This window comes from Dendropsophus ebraccatus, chromosome 4, assembly GCF_027789765.1.
Source record: "Dendropsophus ebraccatus isolate aDenEbr1 chromosome 4, aDenEbr1.pat, whole genome shotgun sequence".
In the NCBI taxonomy this organism is placed as follows: domain Eukaryota; kingdom Metazoa; phylum Chordata; class Amphibia; order Anura; family Hylidae; genus Dendropsophus; species Dendropsophus ebraccatus.
The window spans coordinates 25,642,952-25,665,100 of NC_091457.1; the positions used below are offsets into that span (position 1 = coordinate 25,642,952).

The 22,149-nt window shown below is 49.0% G+C and overlaps 1 non-coding gene across 1 annotated transcript; it reads left to right on the forward strand.

Moving 5' to 3' along the window:
- Nucleotides 1-14,595: 14,595 nt before the first annotated feature.
- TRNAE-CUC (transfer RNA glutamic acid (anticodon CUC)) lies at nt 14,596-14,667 on the forward strand. The gene has a single exon. It is a non-coding gene; the product is annotated as a tRNA-Glu (tRNA).
- The last annotated feature ends 7,482 nt before the right edge of the window (nt 14,668-22,149 follow it).

Consider the following 22,149-nt stretch of genomic DNA (forward strand, 5'->3'; position numbering starts at 1 on the left):
ACGTATATTGGTTAACAACGGTTTGAATTTTTTACAGGCCATCAGATACAATATAAGTTATACATGTTATATATCGTTTTAATCGTAACGACTTGAGGAACATGCATAACAAGTCAGTTTTACCCCAGGGTGAATGGCGTAAAAACACATTTCCCCCAAATAAAAGAAATGCGTTTTTTTTTTTCAATTTCACCACACTTGTACGTGTACTTTATGCAAAAATTCAGCCTGTAATTGCAAAGAACAATTAGTGACGCAAAAAAAAAGGGGTCATGTGGGTTTCTAGGTGGAAAAATGCAAGTGCTATGACCTTTTAAACACAAGGAGGAAAAACCGAAAACGTAAAAACGAAAATGGGCCATGTCCTTAAAGGGTTAAAAGAATACCTACAGGAAAATTCAGTTGTTAAACCAGAAAAACCCGATATGCCCCCTGTGATGATGAATACCATTCCTGAGGAGGAAGAAGGAGGAGAAGAGACTGTTTTTTAATGGGTGCAGTCCTCAGCTCGGCAGCCTACCCAAGGGGAGAGTCCCCTGAAATATGTCAAGTTCACCCCCACACAAGTCTCCACCCTAGTGACCACCATACCTGACCCTGAGAAACAGCCTATGCCATTCTATAGGAGGATGTGTCAGATTCAGAAGACATATGCTGCTACTTGGCAGGATCTCCATTCCCTTACTGAAATAAAAACTTCTGACAGCTTTTTAGTCAGTCAGTCCCCACCGACAGATAGCTATTCCTCAGGTCTTACATATTGTCAACAACTCAAGCAATGGGCACAGGAGGCCCTGACAGACCTACAAGGCTCACTCCAAGATGTAACACAGGGGCCAGAGGAAACGGTGGAACAATACGCGTCTAGATTACAATTGATGTTTGACGACCTTGGATTTACGCCTCAGGCGAAGGCCCACCGGATGCTGCTTACCAAAGCCTTCATAGAAGGACTGAACGAGCCATTGAAAGATAAAATTCTGTCTATCCGCCCAGACTGTGTTGGAAGTACGTTACAAGATGTCGTCACGGTGGCAAAGGGTTTTGCACGGTCCCTGGCCAAGGAGATAAAGGATAAGTCTAAGAAGAAAGCTGTAGCCTTAATGATGCAAGATGAAGGGTGTGAAGAAGCTGTCTTATGCCTGGTGGTGCCCTCTGTGGCAACAACTTCAGTTCAACCTACTTGTCCTCCACCTCAACAGCCACCTTATCCTATGGGACCACAAGCTGTTCCCTACCAGACTTGGATGCAGTATCCTCAGCAATATTCTGGCCCACCCCAATCATACTCCCAACTCAGCCTATACCACCCGCCAAGAGGAGGGCCAAATCAGGATGGAAGGCAAAGGCCTACCTGTTGGAATTGTGGAAAACCAGGACACGTGAGAAGAGAGTGCAGAAGCCAACCCAAGAATGATAAACAGCGCCCTAACATGCAAGAGAACCCTGGGAACCCCTGGTCTAGGCAATGACGGGGAGGACAACCCGAGTCCACCATGCCAGTTGTTGGGTCATCCCCTACTTGTGGGAAAGTCACTTTGAATGTGGCTGAGGTGCCTATTGATTTCCTGGTGGATTCGGGGGCGTCCACGTCTGTTATCTCAAAGGTTAAGCTCCCCCATTCCATTGAACTTTCAGAAGATTGGATTTCCTGCATCGCACTTGAAGGAAAACGCCAACAAAGTCGACTCACTGTACCGGTCCCTCTTGGACCCTTTCCGGATGTGACTGCCAGATTTCTTGTCTCAGACACCTGCCCACTTAACCTCTTGGGGTCTGACATTCTTAAAAGACTGAGAGCGCAGATCTCCTATGATACTGATGGGATGCAACTGAGACTACACCGTCCAGATGGTGAAGACACAGCCACCGACATCTGTGTCCTCAGAGCCTTGCCCCTGATGATTCTCCAAGAAAAATCCAATCCAGACACAGGGATACCATCCCATGTTGAAAAACAGGTACCACTCAGCTTGTGGTCTACTGGACCTGATGATGTTGGACTGCTCCCAGTCCCACCTGTCGTGGTACACCTGAAACCTGGAGTTCCTCACCCCAGAGTCCCACAATATCCCTTGAAAGCGGCCCAAGAAGTTAGTCTAAAAGAACAGATCCAGGCCTATTTAAAAGCAGGAGTACTGAAATATTGTACCTTACCCTGCAACACTCCATTATTTCCAGTCAAGAAGAAGAGTGTGAAGGGCCAGCCTGACCGGTATCGACTCGTGCAGGACCTGAGAGCAGTCAATGCTGCTAAAATCTTGGAAACACCAGTAGTGCCGAATCCAAACACACTCCTTAGTGGGGTACCTCAAGACTCACCCCTCTTCACAGTTATCGACCTTGCCAACGCTTTCTTCAGTGTGCCTCTCCATGAGGATTCACAATTTCTGTTCTCTTTCACGTTCCAGGGGGCACAGTTTACATGGACAAGGACCCCCCAGGGAGCCCAGAATAGTCCCAACCAGTTCTCACAGGCCTTGAAGCTTTCCCTCTCACCATGGATCGCTGCCCATCCTGAAGCCACCTTACTTCAATATGTGGATGACCTCCTCCTCTGTGGGCCTAACAACATGCAGGCGTGGAAGACCTCTCCATTTCCCTTCTCCAACATCTGGCAACAATCAACTGCAAGGTTTCTAAAGCAAAGGTCCAATGGAGTCATTTTCCTTGGTCATTGTATATCTCAAGGGGTGAGACACCTGACTGAAGAAAGAAAACGAGCCATCTTGGCTGTCCCCTATCCAACTACTGTTAATCAATTGCAGTCCTTTCCAGGGTTAATCACCTACTGCAGACAGTGGATCCCAGATGCTTCCAGGCTCATGCAGCCCCTCTACGATGCTTTGAAGACTGGCCCTAATGAAGAAGGTGTGCCAAACCCCTTCATATATGAACAGTATCAACAGTGTTTCCACCTCCTGAAAAACGCCATTGCCAGTGCCCCTGCCTTGGGTCTCCCAGACTATGTCAAACCGTTTCATCTATATGTTTCTGAGAAAGATGGCCATGCGTCTGGTGTCCTTGCTCAGGACCATGGTGGTAAACAACGTCCCCTTGGATATTACTCTTGCAGACTGGATCCAGTCGCCAGAACATCACCTACCTGCCTGCGAGCGGCCCATGCAGCCCAGAAGCTCTTAGACAAAGTTGCAGACATCACATTGGGACATGACGTGATCATACAGGCCCCTCATGACCTTGCTGCAGTTCTCTCTCTCACCTTGCCTCGTCATCTTTCTCACCAGAGACACCTCAGACTTCAATGTTCGCTGTTACTCCCCTCCTATGTCTCTTTCAAAAAGTGTACCACCATCAACCCTGCCACTCTCCTGCCACAGGTCCCAAGGGGGGAAGGAGAACCTGACCCTGATGAATGGGATGAACCACCCCATGACTGCTTGCACATGTTGCAACAAGACACATCAGAACCTCAAAACATGTCTATCACAGAGATTCCAGACGCAGATCTGGAGTTGTGGACGGATGGATCAAGGTATGCTGATGATGGAGGCAAGTTTCACACGGGGTTTGCAATTACAACCGAAACCCAAGTATTACACGCTGAGGCCTTGCCACCTGGCAGGTCGACCCAAGAAGCAGAACTAATTGCCCTTCAAACTGCCTTGCAAATGGTTGAAGGAAGGAGAGTGAATATCAGAACAGACTCTCGTTATGCCCACGGTATTGCCCATGACTTTGGCACTATATGGAAAAATCGAGGATTTATAACATCTTCAGGAACGCCCGTCAAGCACGCTGAGCTTATACAAGGACTTATGCAGGCCATGGAACTACCCACTCAAGTGGCTGTCATCAAAGTGAAAACACATGGGAGGATCAAGAGCAAAGAAGCTAGAGGAAATCAGCTAGCAGACCAGGCGGCAAAACAAGCTGTTATGGGACCTGTGTCAGAAATATGGCAGTATATGGACTATCAGTGGGATCCTGTAGATACAGAAGTCGTCATGGTGAGTACAAGCGCACAGAGGAAGAAATTTCTAGAAAATGAGGATTTGAAAATACCAGTGGAGAATCCAACAGACTTGGTGGTGGTAAGGCCACCCTTTCTAAAACTGCAGCAGGAACAGTTCAGTGCACCTACAGAGGAAAGAAGACAATGGAAAAAAGAAGGTGCAGTATTGGAGAAACAGACAGGCCTATGGAAGAAGGAAAATGTGTATTGCCTCCCACGAAGGCCATCGCAGCATGGGCACATGGAGCTACACACAGAGGAAAGAACCAAGCTCTGGCTTACATCAGGAAGTTTTACCATGCTCCAGGAATCAGCACCACCCTGACGGCATACAATCAAGCTTGTCAAATTTGTCAGATCTGCAATCCCAGCAGTACCCAGACTGTTCCTGCCCAACACTTGGCCAAACCAGACTACCCATGGCAGAGGATACAAGTGGACCACATACATATGTCCCCGGCTGGAGGGTATGAGTATGTGCTCGTGGTGGTGGACATGTTCTCAGGATGGCCAGAAGCCTACCCAGTCAAGAATATGACAGCAAAGACCACGGCTAAGAAGATGCTCATTGAAATTGCCTGCAGATTTGGCATTCCAGAAGTTATTGAAAGTGATCAAGGCCCAGCCTTCACGGCCTCAGTGTTCTCAGAGTTGTGGTTCATGCTTGGTGCACACCAAGGCCTACACACCCCTTACCACCCCCAGAGTTCAGGGAAAGTTGAGAGGATGAATGGCACCCTCAAAACTAAATTACTTAAAATGAGTAAGGAACATCCTCTCCCATGGCCAGACCTGCTGCCTATTGCTCTGTGTAACGCCTGGACTAGTGGATCCACTGGACCGTCACCAGCGATGGCACTAACCTCACCAGGGAGAGGAGTCTAAGGGGCCGCTGGTTTTCACCAGAGCCCGCCGCAAGGCGGGATGGACTTGCTGCGGCAGGCGACCCCCAGGTCGCTACCCCTGGCTTGGTTGCTGGTGACGGCAGGCGAGGCGTGGCAGGAGCAGTAGGCAGGAGATGGTACTGGCAATGGTCTGTAGGTGAGACCGCACGTGACAGGCTGAACACAGGAACTCAAGTGTAACGGGGAAGCAGGAACCAGGAACAAGGAGTGGGGACCAGGTAGCGGACAGGAATCAGGAACAAGGACTAGGGACCAGGTAGCGGACAGGGATCAGGAACAACAGGGAGCTGGGCCAAACGCTATGGGAAGCATGTAGAGGCTCCAACACCTGCAGTGGGGCAGGGCTGGAATTTAAAGGGAGTGATTGTGCCCATGACCAATTAGGAGCGCACTGCCCCTTTAAATCTGAGACAGCCGGCGCGCGCACCCTAGGAGGCGGGGACGCGCGCGCCGGCCAGCACAGCGACGGACAGGAGCGTGGAGAGGTGAGGCGCCCCCCGGGGCTGAAGTAACAGCAGCGCCGGGTCCCTGCCTATGGACACCGGCTGCTGCATGGGGAAGAGAGGAGTCGCGGCGGCGGCCCGGAGCACGGGACACCGCCGCGGCCGTGACAGTACCCCCCCCCTTTGGCCTCCCCCTCTTTCTGGCCTGTAGGAACCTCTTGATGAGATCTTGGTCCAGGATGTTAGCCTCGGGTTCCCAGGACCTCTCCTCAGGACCAAATCCTTTCCAGTCCACCAGGAAGAACCGTCTCCCTCTGACAGTTTTCATGGCCAGAATGTCTTTGACAATGTAGACGTCGTCAGAGACGGCTTGTGGAGCAGAGAGCGAAGCCTTATCGGAGAACCGGTTGAGGACTACTGGCTTTAAGAGGGAGACATGGAAGGCGTTCGGAATCCGCATCGTAGGAGGTAGGCGGAGTTTGTAGGTGACAGGGTTGAGGCGTTTTAGCACCGAGAAAGGACCGATGAATCGAGGACCCAACTTGTAGCTGGGAATCTTGAGTCGGACATATTTGGCCGAGAGCCAGACTTTGTCCCCAGGGAGAAAATTCATGGCGGGTCTTCTTCTCTTATCCGCCTGGTCCTTCATGCGGTCAGATGCTTTGAGCAGAGATTGTCGAGTCTGTTCCCAGATTGACTGCAGGTCAGATAACAACTCCTCTACGGCTGGGACTTCAGAGGATGGAGAGAGAGGCAGAGGAGGGCGAGGATGATGTCCATAGACCACATAGAAGGGTGACTTGCCTGTGAAGCTCAAGTCCAGATGATTGTAGGAGAACTCCGCCCATGGAAGCAGACTGGACCAGTTGTCCTGGCAAGCGGAGACGAAATGTCGAAGATAACTGCCAAGGACCTGATTGACCCTCTCCACTTGCCCATTAGTCTGGGGATGATAGGCCGAAGAGAAGTCCAGCTTCACTTGGAGTTGAGAGCAGAGAGCACGCCAGAATCTGGAGACAAATTGTGAGCCTCTGTCAGACACTATATGAAGAGGAAGACCATGGAGGCGGAAGATATGCTGAAAGAACAGCTGGGCCAGGCGAGGAGCTGATGGTAATCCAGGAAGAGCCACGAAGTGGGACATCTTGGACAAGCGGTCAGTTACAACCCAAATGACCGTGTCACCCGCAGATGGAGGTAAGTCTGTGACAAAGTCCATGCCTATATGGCACCAGGGGCGGTCTGGGACTGGCAAGGGCTGAAGTAGGCCGGCAGGTTTTTGATGGGAGGACTTGTTTCTGGCACAGATGGTACAAGACGCCACAAAGTCCTTGACATCTTGGAGTAGGCTAGGCCACCAGTAGTGGCGGGAGATCAGTTGCCCGGTCTTTAGAGCTCCCGGATGCCCGGCCACCATAGAGGAATGACCCCATTTCAAGATGCGTTTACGGAGTGCGGGGCGCACATAAGTCTTACCGGGAGGCAATCTCTGCAGAGTAGAAGTAGCAACAGGTACTAGGCGATCGGGAGGAATTATGTGACAAGGAGGTTCCTCTTGCCCCATGACATCGGATTCTCGGGATAACGCATCGGCCTTTATATTCTTCTCGGCTGGACGGAAATGAATGGTGAAGTTGAACCGAGAGAAGAAGAGGGACCACCTGGCCTGCCGGGGATTGAGGCGTTGAGCCGATTGGAGGTAGAGGAGGTTCTTTTGGTCCGTGTAGATGTTAACGGAATGTCTAGCCCCCTCTAGGAGATGACGCCACTCCTCCAGTGCCAACTTGATAGCCAGGAGTTCACGATCTCCAATAGTATAGTTCCTCTCGGCCGGGGAAAAAGTTTTAGAAAAGAACCCGCAGGTTCTGATCTTGCCTGATGTGTCCCTTTGCGAGAGGACGGCTCCTGCGCCCACAGAAGAAGCATCAACTTCAAGAGAAAACGGCTTGGAGATATCCGGGCGAACTAGAGCAGGAGCGGAGGCAAAGGCAGACTTTAGGCTATTGAAGGCTTGTTCGGCCTCTGGAGGCCAGCGTTTGGGATCCGCCCTCTTCTTTGTGAGAGCCACTATGGGTGCTACCAGGGTAGAGAAGTGAGGGATGAATTGCCGGTAGTAGTTGGCAAATCCAAGGAATCGTTGGATAGCTCTAAGTCCCTCAGGGCGAGGCCATTGGAGAACAGCTGAGAGCTTGGCAGGATCCATCTGTAGGCCCTGGTCGGAGACAATGTACCCAAGAAACGGCAGGCTGCGTTGATGGAAAACGCACTTCTCCAGCTTGGCATATAAACGGTTGGCCCGTAATCTTTGTAAAACCTGCCGTACATGGGACACGTGGGTCTGCTGGTCGTGGGAGAAGACCAGGATGTCGTCAAGATAGACAATGACGCAGACATAGAGGAGGTCGCGGAATATATCATTCACGAATTCCTGGAAGACCGCTGGGGCGTTGCATAGGCCGAATGGCATGACCAGATATTCGTAGTGCCCATCCCTGGTGTTGAAAGCGGTCTTCCATTCGTCTCCTTCACGAATTCGGATCAGGTTATACGCTCCCCTCAGATCCAGCTTAGAGAAGATCCTAGCTCCACGGAGACGGTCGAATAGTTCGGGGATTAGCGGAAGAGGATAGCGGTTCTTGACAGTCACCTTATTTAAGCCCCGGTAGTCTATGCATGGGCGGAGGGAACCGTCCTTCTTCTGCACAAAGAAAAATCCAGCGCCAGCAGGAGACGTGGATTTACGAATGAAGCCCTTCTGTAAGTTCTCCCGGATGTAGGAGGACATGGCTTCCGTCTCGAGCACCGAGAGAGGGTATACTCGACCACGTGGAGGAGAAGTTCCTGGATGAAGGTCTATAGGGCAATCATAGGGCCGATGAGGTGGTAGAGAGTCTGCCTCCTTGGCCGAAAAAACATCAACGAAGTCATGGTATTCCTGCGGTAGTCCCGATAGAGGCTTGGCGTTAGCAGGTGACCTCGTAGAGCACTTGGGTTGAGGAGGTCTCAGACACCTATTTGGACAGTCCTGGCCCCAGCTGAGAACCTCCCCAGTTCTCCAGTCCAGCTTAGGGGTATGTAGTTGCAGCCAAGGGAGACCCAACAGGATGTTGGAAGAGGAATGGCGCAAAACGTAGAAGGAGATCCTCTCCTGATGTAAGGCGCCCACCTGGAGGACTAGGGGTTCCGTCTGGCAGTGCACAGCTTCGGAAAGAATCTCGCCCGTGACCGAAGAGATAGACCGGGGTTGGGTTAGCTGTATCACGGGTAGCCGCCATCTTTGGACCAACGAAGCAGAAATGAAACTGCCAGCAGCGCCAGAGTCGATAAGGGCGGTAGTCTGGAGAACTTGCCCTGTGGGTGTCTGGATGGAGACTGGCATAGTCAACCTTGGAGAGGTGGCATTCACACCTAGGGAGGCCTCTCCCACCGGACCTAGGTGCGAGCGTTTCCCGGATGCTGAGGACGTTGGGGACATCTCTGCCGGTAGTGATCAGCGCCACCGCAATAGAGACAGAGATTCAGCTCCATTCGACGGGCTCTCTCATCAGTCGTCAGGCGAGCTCGTTCCACCTGCATGGGGACTTCTGGAGACGACTGGGGCATAGGAGCAACGGGACTCTGGAACACCGGTGCCAGCCGAGGATGGCGACGGGACAGGCTCAGTCGTCGTTCCTGCCGGACCTCGGCCTCTCTCTCGGAAAATCGGTTGTCGCCTCTGGTAGCCAGTAGGATAAGATCGGTCAGAGATGTAGGGAGGTCGCGGGCGGAGAGAACGTCTTTCACTCGACTGGATAGGCCCTTCTTGAAGGTGGCTAATAGGGCGGCCTCGTTCCAGTCCAATTCAGCTGCCAGGGTGCGGAACTGGATGGCATAGTCACCAACAGAGGAGCTCCCTTGAGAGAGGTTGAGAAGAGCAGTCTCAGCTGAAGTAGCACGGTCAGGTTCCTCAAAGACGGAGCGAAACTCGGCCAGGAAGGCCCGGAGATTGGCAGCAACAGGATCATCACGGTCCCACAGTGGCGTGGCCCAGGCCAGAGCTCTACCCTCCAATAGGCTGATGATGAAAGCCACTTTAGAGAGCTCGGTGGGAAACTGACTACTTAAAAGTTCAATATGCATTGTGCATTGAGTCAGGAATCCCCTGCACAACTTGGGATCGCCTCCATATTTACTCGGGAGGGCCAATCGAAGTCTCGAGGTGGCTGCAGGTGGTGGTGGGCGCTGGGCTGTAGTATGCTGCTGTAGAGCGGCAGTCAATTGCTGGATTTGCTGCGACTGTTGCTGGATCTGTTGAGCCTGTTGAGCGACCACTCTGGCGACGTCACGGAGATCAGGCACCTCGCCGGGATCCATGGTTGGAGCCTACTGTAACGCCTGGACTAGTGGATCCACTGGACCGTCACCAGCGATGGCACTAACCTCACCAGGGAGCGGAGTCTAAGGGGCCGCTGGTTTTCACCAGAGCCCGCCGCAAGGCGGGATGGACTTGCTGCGGCAGGCGACCCCCAGGTCGCTACCCCTGGCTTGGTTGCTGGTGACGGCAGGCGAGGCGTGGCAGGAGCAGTAGGCAGGAGATGGTACTGGCAATGGTCTGTAGGTGAGACCGCACGTGACAGGCTGAACACAGGAACTCAAGTGTAACGGGGAAGCAGGAACCAGGAACAAGGAGTGGGGACCAGGTAGCGGACAGGAATCAGGAACAAGGACTAGGGACCAGGTAGCGGACAGGGATCAGGAACAACAGGGAGCTGGGCCAAACGCTATGGGAAGCATGTAGAGGCTCCAACACCTGCAGTGGGGCAGGGCTGGAATTTATAGGGAGTGATTGTGCGCATGACAAATTAGGAGCGCACTGCCCCTTTAAATCTGAGACAGCCGGAGCGCGCGCGCCATAGGAGGCGGGGACGCGCGCGCCGGCCGGCACAGCGACGGACAGGAGCGTGGAGAGGTGAGGCGCCCCCCGGGGCCGAAGTAACAGCAGCGCCGGGTCCCTGCCTATGGACACCGGCTGCTGCATGGGGAAGAGAGGAGTCGCGGCGGCGGCCCGGAGAACGGGACGCCGCCGCGGCCGTGACACTCTGTACCATGTCAGACACACACCACAGGCTAGACATGGACTTACTCCCTATGAGATCTTATTTGGGTCCCCTCCTAAGATAGCTGAGATAGACACTCAGGAATTGCAGAAAGGTCAGGATAAACTTGTACAATTTGTAATTTCTCTTGCTCAAGAACTGTCTAACTCTCGTACTGCAGTGTCTGCTTCTCTTCCAGAATCCACAGGAGACACAGTCCATCCGTTCAAACCGGGAGACAGTGTGTACCTGAAGAGACATATCAGGAGAGATTGCCTGGAACCTAGATTCGAGGGTCCCTACAGAGTCCTGCTGATTACACCCACTGCTGTGAAACTCGAAGGGAAAGACCCTTGGATCCACGTCTCCCACTGTAAGAAGTCCCCGATCGAGGCATGATGGCGCATATCCTTTTCATTATTAATTGCAGTCTAGCTGCTGCAATTCACGACTGGTACAATCTTTTGGGTAAACACCTCTGTCCCTATAGTTACGTTCCAATTCGACTATTGTGATGTAGTGAGACACACTCACGTATGTAAAGAAAATTTATGGATTGAGTGAGTTAGGTATACAGTGAGAACGGCCAACATATCTGTAGGTTGTATAGCATGTGCAGCGGCAAATATACACCTGACTACAATACCCCTAGATCTCCCTGAAATAAATCACACAGAATGCCTCCTCAACTTATTAAAGGGTGAAAATGATACTAAATGTCCAGAACTCCGTCCCCTATTGACCCCCAAACCGAAGGGGAGACCCCCAGGAGAAGTCTATGTCCATGATGGTAACTACACTTGCTTTACAGCCAATGAAACTACTGGTACTCGAATGGGTATTTTTGGCCCCGTTTTCTGCAAGTATAACTCCTCTATTGGTTCCTCAATGTTACACAATCTGACCCATGCTGTATTTGATGTATTCTGGTTATGTGGGGATGGGAGAAACAAGTTGCCTAGCCTATGGAAGGGTCAGTGTACCCTAGTGAAAGTTATTATGCCCTTCCGAGTACTCCCATGGGATCCGGAAGCCCCAGATGCAGAATCCCAACCCAGTAGCCATCATAGGCAAAAGAGATCTGCCCTATTGCGAGACTTTCAGCAGGACCCCCAGGTGTATATAGATGCTATTGGAGTGACAAGGGGGGTCCCAGATGAGTTTAAGGCCCAAGAGCAGATTTCTGCTGGTTTCCAGTCCATCATTCCCCAGGTACAGATCAACAAAAATGTGGATTGGATCAATTACATGTATTATAATGAGCAGAGGTTTGTCAACTACAGTAGAGATGCTTTCCAAGGTATAGTTGAAGAATTAGGCCCCAATACTAGGATGACTCTGCAAAATAGGTTCATCATAGACATGTGGACAGCTGAGAATTTAGGGATAGATAAGGGAAGGGTAGACTCTCATGGTGGTTAAGGTCCCAGTGGAAGGAGGAGGTGTTTGTTAGGAAAACAAACTCCAGTAGCTGGGTGAAGTATCCCCATCCCCTAACCCCCATCATGAGATAGCTACAAAGGTTCAAGACTATCAGTATTAGGGAAAAGAAAAATATAATTTAGGGGGGATTGTGAGGGTAGTTCTATGTTTTTATACTTTTATATTGAGAAATTATATTTTCCTTTGAACGGACGAGCAATGCTTATGCAATTTAAGATGGTGCCTGTATCCTGCCAAGTATGCCTGAGAGCTGATACAATAGTAACAAGATGTGAGACATAACAAAGGAGCTGCTGTGATCACGAAGAGAACATTTCACAATACAGCGAGGGACAACACAGTTGGATACAAGATAGATATGCTTACTATCTGCTTTAAACACGCCCTTTCCTTTGTACTGTGTGTAAACTATTACTTTCTCAATAAACCTCAGTGCCGTGTGATGATCCCAAGGGCAAACACTGCAGGGACTGAGATTGAAGCTGAATTTTGCGTCAGAGTCTTTCTTAGTGTGCGCGCACCTGCCTGAATGATTTGGAGCAAGTGACTGACCACTATTAAAGTGACCCCTGTCATTGGCGGGAGTCACGACCCCGTCAGTTTAACCTTTAATCCTCCCGGGTTGCTAAGCGACTCCGACGCTCGACTGCTCCGCGCCGTTACGCATAACCTTTGCTCCTTTTCTTAGCTGCCACAGCTTGTTGAGCTCTCTCGGACTCTTGTCCTACACATTGACGCCTCCCTTGCCGTAATTTTTAGAAAAGCCGCCATCCTTTTTTACTAGTGTACCGCTTTTCGACTTGGCTTTTCCACACCATTCTCAGTCAGTCCACCCATGGAGTGGGGAGAATGAGCACAACTTCTCCCTGGTGGTCTAGTGGCTAGGATTTGGCACTCTCACCACCGTGGCCCGGTTTTGATTCCCGGTGAGGGAAGCTTCGCGTTTGCTCTTTTTTTCAATCCCCTGAGATTGTGAAGCCACTTGGATGTTCTACTGTTCCTCGCCATTACGCTGTGCATTCCAAAAAAGTTTCCTGTGTTTCTTTGCCACCAGTTTTTGAGCTTTTTAAGACTTTTTCTTGGATGATAAAGTGCTTATCCAGGCTTGGAAAAGCGTGGCTTCTTTCTTCAAAAAACAGCACCTCTCTTGCCCTCGGTTTGGGTGTGGTTTTGCAGCTGAGTTCCATTGAAGTGAATGGAGCTGAATTCTAATACCACACCCCACCTGGGGACGGGTGTGGTACTGTTTGTGCAAGAAAGTAGTTATCTTTTTTCTAATCCTGGATAACCCCTTAAGAGGGCTTATTCAGGCTCAGAAAAACATGGCCGCTTTCTTCCAGAAACTGCACCACTCTTCTTGTCCTCAGTTTGTTTGTGGTTTTGCATCCCACTTCCATTGGAGTGAAGGGAGCCGAATTGCCATTCCACACCCCACCTGGGAACAGGTGTGACGCTGTTTTTGCAAGAAAGTAGCTGCGCGTTTTCTTCTCCTGGATAACCAATTTAACGCCTCTCTTGCTGTATTTTTTGTGAAATCTCTCAATCTTTATTTTCGAATATACCACCTTTCGACTTGACTTTTCAAGGGAATTCTCAGACAAGCTGCTGACGCTAGCCGCCAGCCCCTGCGTCTTCTCCCTGGTGGTCTAGTGGCTAGGTTTCGGCGCTCTCACCGCCGCGGCTCGGGTTCGATTCCCGGTCAGGGAAGTTTTACCTTTAATCCTCCCGGGTTGCTAAGCGACTCCGACGCTCGACTGCTCCTTGCCGTTACGCATAACCTTTGCTCCTTTTCTTAGCTGCCACAGCTTGTTGAGCTCTCTCGGACTTTTGTCCTACACATTGACGCCTCTGACGCCTCCCTTGCCGTAATTTTTAGAAAAGCCGCCATCCATTTTTACTAGTGTACCGCCTTTCGACTTGGCTTTTCCACACCATTCTCAGTCAGTCCACCCATGGAGTGGGGAGAATGAGCACAACTTCTCCATGGTGGTCTAGTAGCTAGGATTCGGCGCTCTCACCACCGCGGCCCGGGTTCCATTCCCGGTGAGGGAAGCTTTGCGTTTGCTCTTTTTTTCAATCCCCTGAGATTGTGAAGCCACTCGGATGCTCGACTGTTCCTTGCCATTACGCTGTGCATTCCAAAAAACCTTCCTGTGTTTCTTTGCCACCAGTTTTTTGAGCTTTTTAAGACTTTTTCTTGGATGATAAAGTGCTTATCCAGGCTTGGAAAAGCGTGGCTTCTTTCTTCAAAAAACAGCACCTCTCTTGCCCTCGGTTTGGGTGTGGTTTTGCAGCTAAGTTCCATTGAAGTGAATGGAGCTGACTTCTAATACCACACCCCACCTGGGGACGGGTGTGGTACTGTTTGTGCAAGAAAGTAGTTATCTTTTTTCTAATCCTGGATAACCCCTTTAGAGGGCTTATCCAGGCTCAGAAAAACATGGCCGCTTTCTTCCAGAAACTGCACCACTCTTCTTGTCCTCAGTTTGTTTGTGGTTTTGCATCCCACTTCCATTGGAGTGAAGGGAGCCGAATTGCCATTCCACACCCCACCTGGGAACAGGTGTGACGCTTTTTTTGCAAGAAAGCAGCTGCGCGTTTTCTTCTCCTGGATAACCCCTTTAACGCCTCTCTTGCTGTATTTTTTGTGAAATCTCTCAATTTTTATTTTCGAATATACCACCTTTCGACTTGACTTTTCAAGGGAATTCTCAGACAAGCTGCTGACGCTAGCCGCCAGCCCGCGCGTCTTCTCCCTGGTGGTCTAGTGGCTAGGATTCGGCGCTCTCACTGCCGTGGCCCGGGTTCGATTCCCGGTCAGGGAAGTTTTACCATTAATCCTCCCGGGTTGCTAAGCGACTCCGACGCTCGACTGCTCCTCGCCGTTACGCATAACCTTTGCTCCTTTTCTTAGCTGCCACAGCTTGTTGAGCTCTCTCGGACTCTTGTCCTACACATTGACGCCTCCCTTGCCGTAATTTTTAGAAAAGCCGCCATCCATTTTTACTAGTGTACCGCCTTTCGACTTGGCTTTTCCACACCATTCTCAGTCAGTCCACCCATGGAGTGGGGAGAATGAGCACAACTTCTCCATGGTGGTCTAGTGGCTAGGATTCGGCGCTCTCACCGCCGCGGCCCGGGTTCGATTCCCGGTGAGGGAAGCTTCGCGTTTGCTCTTTTTTTCAATCCCCTGAGATTGTGAAGCCACTTGGGTGCTCGACTGTTCCTCGCCATTACGCTGTGCATTCCAAAAAATCTTCCTGTGTTTCTTTGCCACACGTTTTTTGAGCTTTTTAAGACTTTTTCTTGGATGATAAAGTGCTTATCCAGGCTTGGAAAAGCGTGGCTTCTTTCTTCAAAAAACAGCACCTCTCTTGCCCTCGGTTTGGGTGTGGTTTTGCAGCTGAGTTCCATTGAAGTGAATGGAGCTGAATTCTAATACCACACCCCACCTGGGGACGGGTGTGGTACTGTTTGTGCAAGAAAGTAGTTATCTTTTTCTAATCCTGGATAACCCCTTTAGAGGGCTTATCCAGGCTCAGAAAAACATGGCCGCTTTCTTCCAGAAACTGCAACTGGGGGGAAGTACTTACTATGTGGGCATTATTGTGGTACTTAACAACTGTATGGGGCACTATTGAGGGGGGTGACTACTATATGGGGTATTATTGAGGGGGCTAACTACTATATGGGGCACTATTGAGGGGGCTGACTACTGTATGAGACATTAATATGGGATTACCTTCTGTTTGGGGGAAATAATGGAGTAACTACTATGTGGGGGCAATTACTTTATGTGGCAATATTAGAGGGGACTATTAAGGGAGCTAATACTGCATGGACTATGGAAGGGAACATTTAAACCATTTTGGACACTATGGATGAAGAGCTTGTATGTGAGCTACTAAGTGGGTAGGAAGTGAAGCACCTAAGGTGAACTATAGATGTGAGATGGGGGGCATGTTCCTTTGACAGCCTAGGGCCCATGGTACAGTTAGTGACGTCAACATCAATGTCATGTATACCACCCATGACGCTGGAAGGTTTCTGCCATAGAGAAGCCAGCATACTAAGCTGCAACCCAGTAATTACCACAGGACACCAGTATGTGCACCGTGGGGGACATGCCAGTGCACGCCTCTCTGACAGTGTCAAGAACTCAGCAAAATTATGATGGTTGGTTTGCGACTTTATCCATTTTTTTTAATTTTGGCCTACTGTCTGTCTGAGTCTGTTAAAGGAGAAGTCCGGCGAAAATTATTTTTTTATATGTTATTACTTATGGAAAGTTATACAATTTTCTAATGTACATTAATTATGGGAAATGCTCATATACTGCTATTTCCCTTAATTTAGTGTATCAGGAAGTGTTAGAATTATCTCTGAAGCAGTGACGTCACGACCAACGGTGTAATTCCTATGGAGTGTCCAGCAGGGGGCGCTCTATATATAGAAGTCAATGAGTACCATTGACTTCTATATATAGTGCGCCCCTGCTGGACACTCCATAGGAATTACAGTGTATGTAATGTAATGTAATGCACTGTACTGTTGTGACTTTATGAATACATTTATGGAATACTTTGGGGAGCAAGTGTCCTTGCTCCCCAAAGTATCCCATAAATGTATTCAATGAATACATTTGCAGGGCACCGAGCAGGGAGGGAGAGAGGTGCCATCTACCTCCCCCCTCCTTGCTCGGTGCTGGGAACATATGCAAAGTACTACTCCCCCATTATCTGCAGATAATGGGGGAGTAGTACCTGTGCTATCCCTATCACCGCCCGCGCCGCCGCTCCCACAGGGGCTGCTATTCATTGCCCGGCTGATTCCCCGCCGCCCGCGCCGCTCCTAACTACCCGCCCGCTCGCTCGCCCGCCCCGTTCCTGGCCGCCGCTCTCTGCTCATGCTGGGCGCGTCAGCCCGCCCCCACCCCGGCCGGGGACACCAGGAAGCGCCGTGCTCCCGGCCGGGGTGGGGGCGGGCTGACGCGGCCGGCATGAGCAGAGAGCGGGGAATCAGCGCGGGCGGCGGGGAATCAGCGGCGCGATCGTAAGTTTGATGCCGGGAGGAGGAGGAGGAGGGGGAGCGGCGGGGGGCATGAATAGCAGCCCCTGTGTGAGCGGCGGCGGCGCGGGCGGTGATAGGGATAGCAAAAGGTACTACTCCCCCATTATCTGCAGATAATGGGGGAGTAGTGCTTTGTATATGTTCCCAGCACCGAGCAAGGAGGGGGGAGGTAGATGGCACCTCTCTCCCTCCCTGCTCGGTGCCCTGCAAATGTATTCATTGAATACATATATGGGATACTTTGGGGAGCAAGGACACTTGCTCCCCAAAGTATTCCATAAATGTATTCATAAAGTCACAACAGTACAGTGCATTACATTACATTACATACACTGTAATTCCTATGGAGTGTCCAGCAGGGGCGCACTAGATATAGAAGTCAATGGTACTCATTGACTTCTATATATAGAGCGCCCCCTGCTGGACACTCCATAGGAATTACACCGTTGGTCGTGACGTCACTGCTTCAGAGATAATTCTAACACTTCCTGATACACTAAATTAAGGGAAATAGCAGTATATGAGCATTTCCCATAATTAATGTACATTAGAAAATTGTATAACTTTCCATAAGTAATAACATATAAAAAAATAATTTTAGCCGGACTTCTCCTTTAAGCTTTAATGGATTCTGGTATTTTCATTTGCATGATGTAATATTACGTCTTCTCCAGTAGATGTCACTATTTGACAAGTTACATTATTTGACACCAGCAGTTCATGTCTATCAGTGTTGGTGTCTACAGTATCTGTGTTCTGGAGGTGTCTTAGATTTGTTTTTCCTTTTTTTTTTAATTTCTTTTCTTTCTTCACCAAATGAACCTTTGGTGCCTTTGTGTATCTATAAGGCCTGGGCTACTCTGGGGCTTATGGTAACACTACACCTATGACAGCTGCATTCCATAATATTGCATACAAACTCTGAAATCTGAATTGCTTATCACAGCACTCATTTTTCTGACCAATGGGGGGTATCTAAGGTGTGCACGAGTTGGGACCACATTAAGGGTACGTGCACACTACGGAATCCGCACGGATAAATTCCAGTGGTTTCTGTCACTCGACCCCCTCCCATACTTCCCCGCCCCTGCGCTCCCACTTGAAGTCCCATCGGTCCGATAGGCTCCATTCTAAGCTTAGGCAGATTCCACCATCATGTCATGTCAATTCTTTGGGCAGACGGGAACTGCTCTGGAACTGTTGGAAGGAGAAGCCTGGCCAAAATGAAAAATCACCCTCAGGCAGGGGGGACATAATAAACAAGCTGAACTTACCCAACCATGTCACAACCCAGCTGATGCATTGCCCGCTCAACCAGTCAGTGACTGTTGTGGGACCGTGCCGCAGTCACTGATTGGCTAAGCGGGCAAGCCATCAGCCAAGTCAGGGACTTTCCTCTGGGTTGTGACTACCCCAGAACCTGGCAGAAACTGAGTTCTAGTGGCAGTAAGTGAGCCTGTAAAGCACTGCTCCAAGGGCATGGGGACAAGTAAATAGAGCTTCTTTATTGTATTTCTACCTGCTCTTACCTATACACATTTTTTCATTTTGGCTGGAGTTTCCTTTTAAATATTTGTGCTACTGTTCTGACACAGCATGGTCCGGTCTGAAAAATACTGAGCTTGCACGGACAGTATTTTGTGGACGTGTGAATGTCCCCTCAGGGCTTATTCCCACATTTTGTGAAACATGGACGGAGAAGCTCTATGGTGGAACATTTCCCTCGAACGGCTGTGTCATTACAATGCTGTGACTATTCAAACACTTTTTCCGCTCCCAGCATGATATTGATACATCAGATTCCACTACAGGGCTTTATGCGGAACGTGGGAATATGGGTTCTATTCCACGGGCCGAGCAGGGCCCGATCAACGATGTAAACAAGCGGCGATCTGCTAGATCGCCGCTCGTTTACTGGGCCTATTCCACGGCCCGATGATCGTTGAGCGAGGGCTGCAAGGACATCGTTACCGATGTCCTTGCAGCCCTTGCAGCATCATACATTACCTGTCCAGGCTTCTTCTCTGCGCTGTCTTCATCCCCGGGTCCCGTGCGCTCTATCTTCAGAATGGCCGGTCTGAAGATAGAGCGCACGGGACCCGGGGATGAAGACAGCGCGGAGAAGAAGCCTGGACAGGTAATGTATGCTGCTGCTGCTGCTTGTCAAATCGTCGGTCGCCCACCGCGCACCGCTATTCAACCGTAGCGATGCGCGGTGGGGGAACAATGATTTTAGGTCTGGCCCTAAATGAACGATCATCGGCTGATGGTTCTCTCTATTTCACCGAACGATAATCGGCCCTAAGACCTTAATCCGGCTCTGGGCAGACTGCAGCAATTTCAGCCCATATAGATGCACGACAACAACCAGGTCCTTAAAGGACTTTAGGAACCAGACCAGATCCTCCACGATGCCAGCGCAGGTATAAATGATAAAGGGGGTAGTCAGTGGTAAGCTCAGCAGTAATAGCTACCAATAATTATGACTCCAAGCCGGAATACTAGTGACAAAAAATTTTAAGTTTGGCTGGGAGTCATAATTATTGGTAGCTATTACTGCTGAGCTTACCACTGACTACCCCCTTTATCATTTATACCTGCGCTGGCATCGTGGAGGATCTGGTCTGGTTCCTAAAGTCCTTTAAGGACCTGGTTGTTGTCGTGCATTTATTTCATACGTTGTGTGGAGGATCCTGGGCTGAGCTGCAGGATTGGAGCTATGTGTGATATAGTGTTGTGCCTATAATCTTTGCACAACACAAAAAGGTGAGCACATTGAGAGATATTGTGTGCACAATTTTTCATTCCCTTACTACGATATTGCACTAGGAGGCGCCCTTCCCCTCTTCTCTCTTAGCCTATATAGATGGCAGGGGATGCTTGCATATCTCCATATTGTCCATTCTCAAAAGTTGATATTTAAAGGGGTACTCCAGCAAAAAAAAAGTGTTCTTTCAAATCAACTGGTTTCAAAAAGTTATACAGATTTGGAATTTACTTCTACTTAAAAATCTTAAATCTTCCAGGACTTATCAGCTGCAGTATGTCCTGTAGGAAGTGGTGTTTTCTTTTAAGTCTGATGCAGTGCTCTCTGCTGCCAAATTTATCCAAGACAGGAACTGTTCAGAGCAGGAAAGGCTTCCTGTAACGGACAGAGGTGGCAGCAGAGAGCACTGTGTCAGACAGAGATAAATTTTCTGCCTACATGGCACGTCAGTAGAAGCTTTGAAGAAGAGCATGGCGGCAGTAGTGGTGGCAGAGCAGGACGAGTAATTATACACACTTGTTCTGTGAAGGGAAATGTGAAGGAACCTTATAAAGTATCATAGGCAGGATGGCCGTCCTTGTGCCAGGAAGGAATCTCTGTTAGATCTGTAGATCTGTAGATTTTTTTACACTTTTAGAACAGGCATTCATATGGTTATGTATCTACAGCTTCAGGATCTGCCTTCTGTAGCAATTTTGTATATATTTCATATTCTCATTTTCTATTTGGAAACATCGCCTAACGTCTCCTATATATAAAGTCCATATGGCTGTAGCAGGATGTAAAATGACAGAAGTAAAGATCCTTCCCATCTGTGTAACATCATGTACTGTAGGAGGGTATCAATCGGAAGTCCTTGTTTTGTCAATCACCTTATAGCCAACATATGTAACGACTGATGTTCACCACTAGATGTCACACTCATTCTATTTGCTTTGCACTTACTAATTACCTGGAAGCTGTGATAACACCCCACAGAGGCAGATACTGTAACACTTTATTCTGGAATAGGCTGTGATACCCAATGTGAAGAAATACCATATAAATGTCATTCCACATCTGTAAAGTGTTTACTTACATAGACAAGAGGTCACCAATGACTGGGGGAAAAGGTTTAAAAACATAATAAAAAATTAAAAAAAACATGTCTAATTAGAAATAATAAAGAATAATCAGATTTTAAGAAGGATAGATAGATAGATAGATAGATAGATAGATAGATAGGAGATAGATAGATAGATAGATAGATAGATAGATAGATAGATAGATAGAAGATAGATAGATAGATAGATAGATAGATAGATAGGAGATAGATAGATAGATAGATAGATAGATAGATGAACAGATACATAATAACTGGTATAGATAGATAGATAGATAGATAGATAGATAGATAGATAGATAGATAGATAGGAGATAGATAGATAGATAGATAGATAGATAGGAGATAGATAGATAGATAGATAGATAGATAGATAGATAGATAGGAGATAGATAGAAGATAGATAGATAGATAGATAGATAGATAGATAGATAGATAGGAGATAGATAGATAGATAGATAGATATATAGGAGATAGATAGATAGAAGATAGATAGATAGATAGATAGATAGATAGGAGATAGACAGATGATAGATAGATAGGAGATAGATAGATAGATAGATAGATAGATAGGAGATAGATAGATAGATAGATAGATAGATAGGAGATAGATAGATAGATAGATAGATAAGATAGATAGATAGATAGATAGGAGATAGATAGATAGATAGATAGATAGATAGATAGATAGATAGATAGATATAGATAGATTTATTGTAAATGAGCATTTGAATGTGATGGAAGAGAAAGTGGGAATTGGAGAGCCAGGGAGGAGGTGTGACTGAGAGAAGGAGGTAGAGAATGAACTTGGGAGGGAGGGAGAAGCGAAGCAGGAAAGACAGGGAGTCCAAGGTATAGGAGAGAACCGTGAGCAGGGAGGGAGAAGAGTGCCAGGAGAAGAGAGTGCTGAAGATGTGCCAGCCTAGGTAGTGTACCCCACTGGCATCAGCACAGACAGGGGTACAGAACAAAGCCTGCACACAGCCACTGCCCATCCAGAGGAGCAGCCTGACAGCCAGAGAGGAAGGAACACAGCAAAGAGCTGACAGAGACTTTGTGACAGGCAAGACGAGTGCCAAGAGGAGGAAGGAGCCTGGACAGATCGCTATACTATCTCCAGATGAAGATCCATTGATGTTCTCTTACAAGTCAAGTGCCACACACCCACACAATGAGAATCCATGGCGGAGATGAGAAGCTAGTTCTGCCGACATTGACCTCTGGTGGCTTTAGGAGTAGTGTGTGCCTGTGAGGAGCCCTGGAGCAGGCCCAGCCCCTCACCTGCCCTCTCCTCACCTCACCTGGAGCTGCAACTTCCTCACCTGCACTCGCCTAGTCTGTAAGTGCTCCATCTCTGCTCAGCATCCT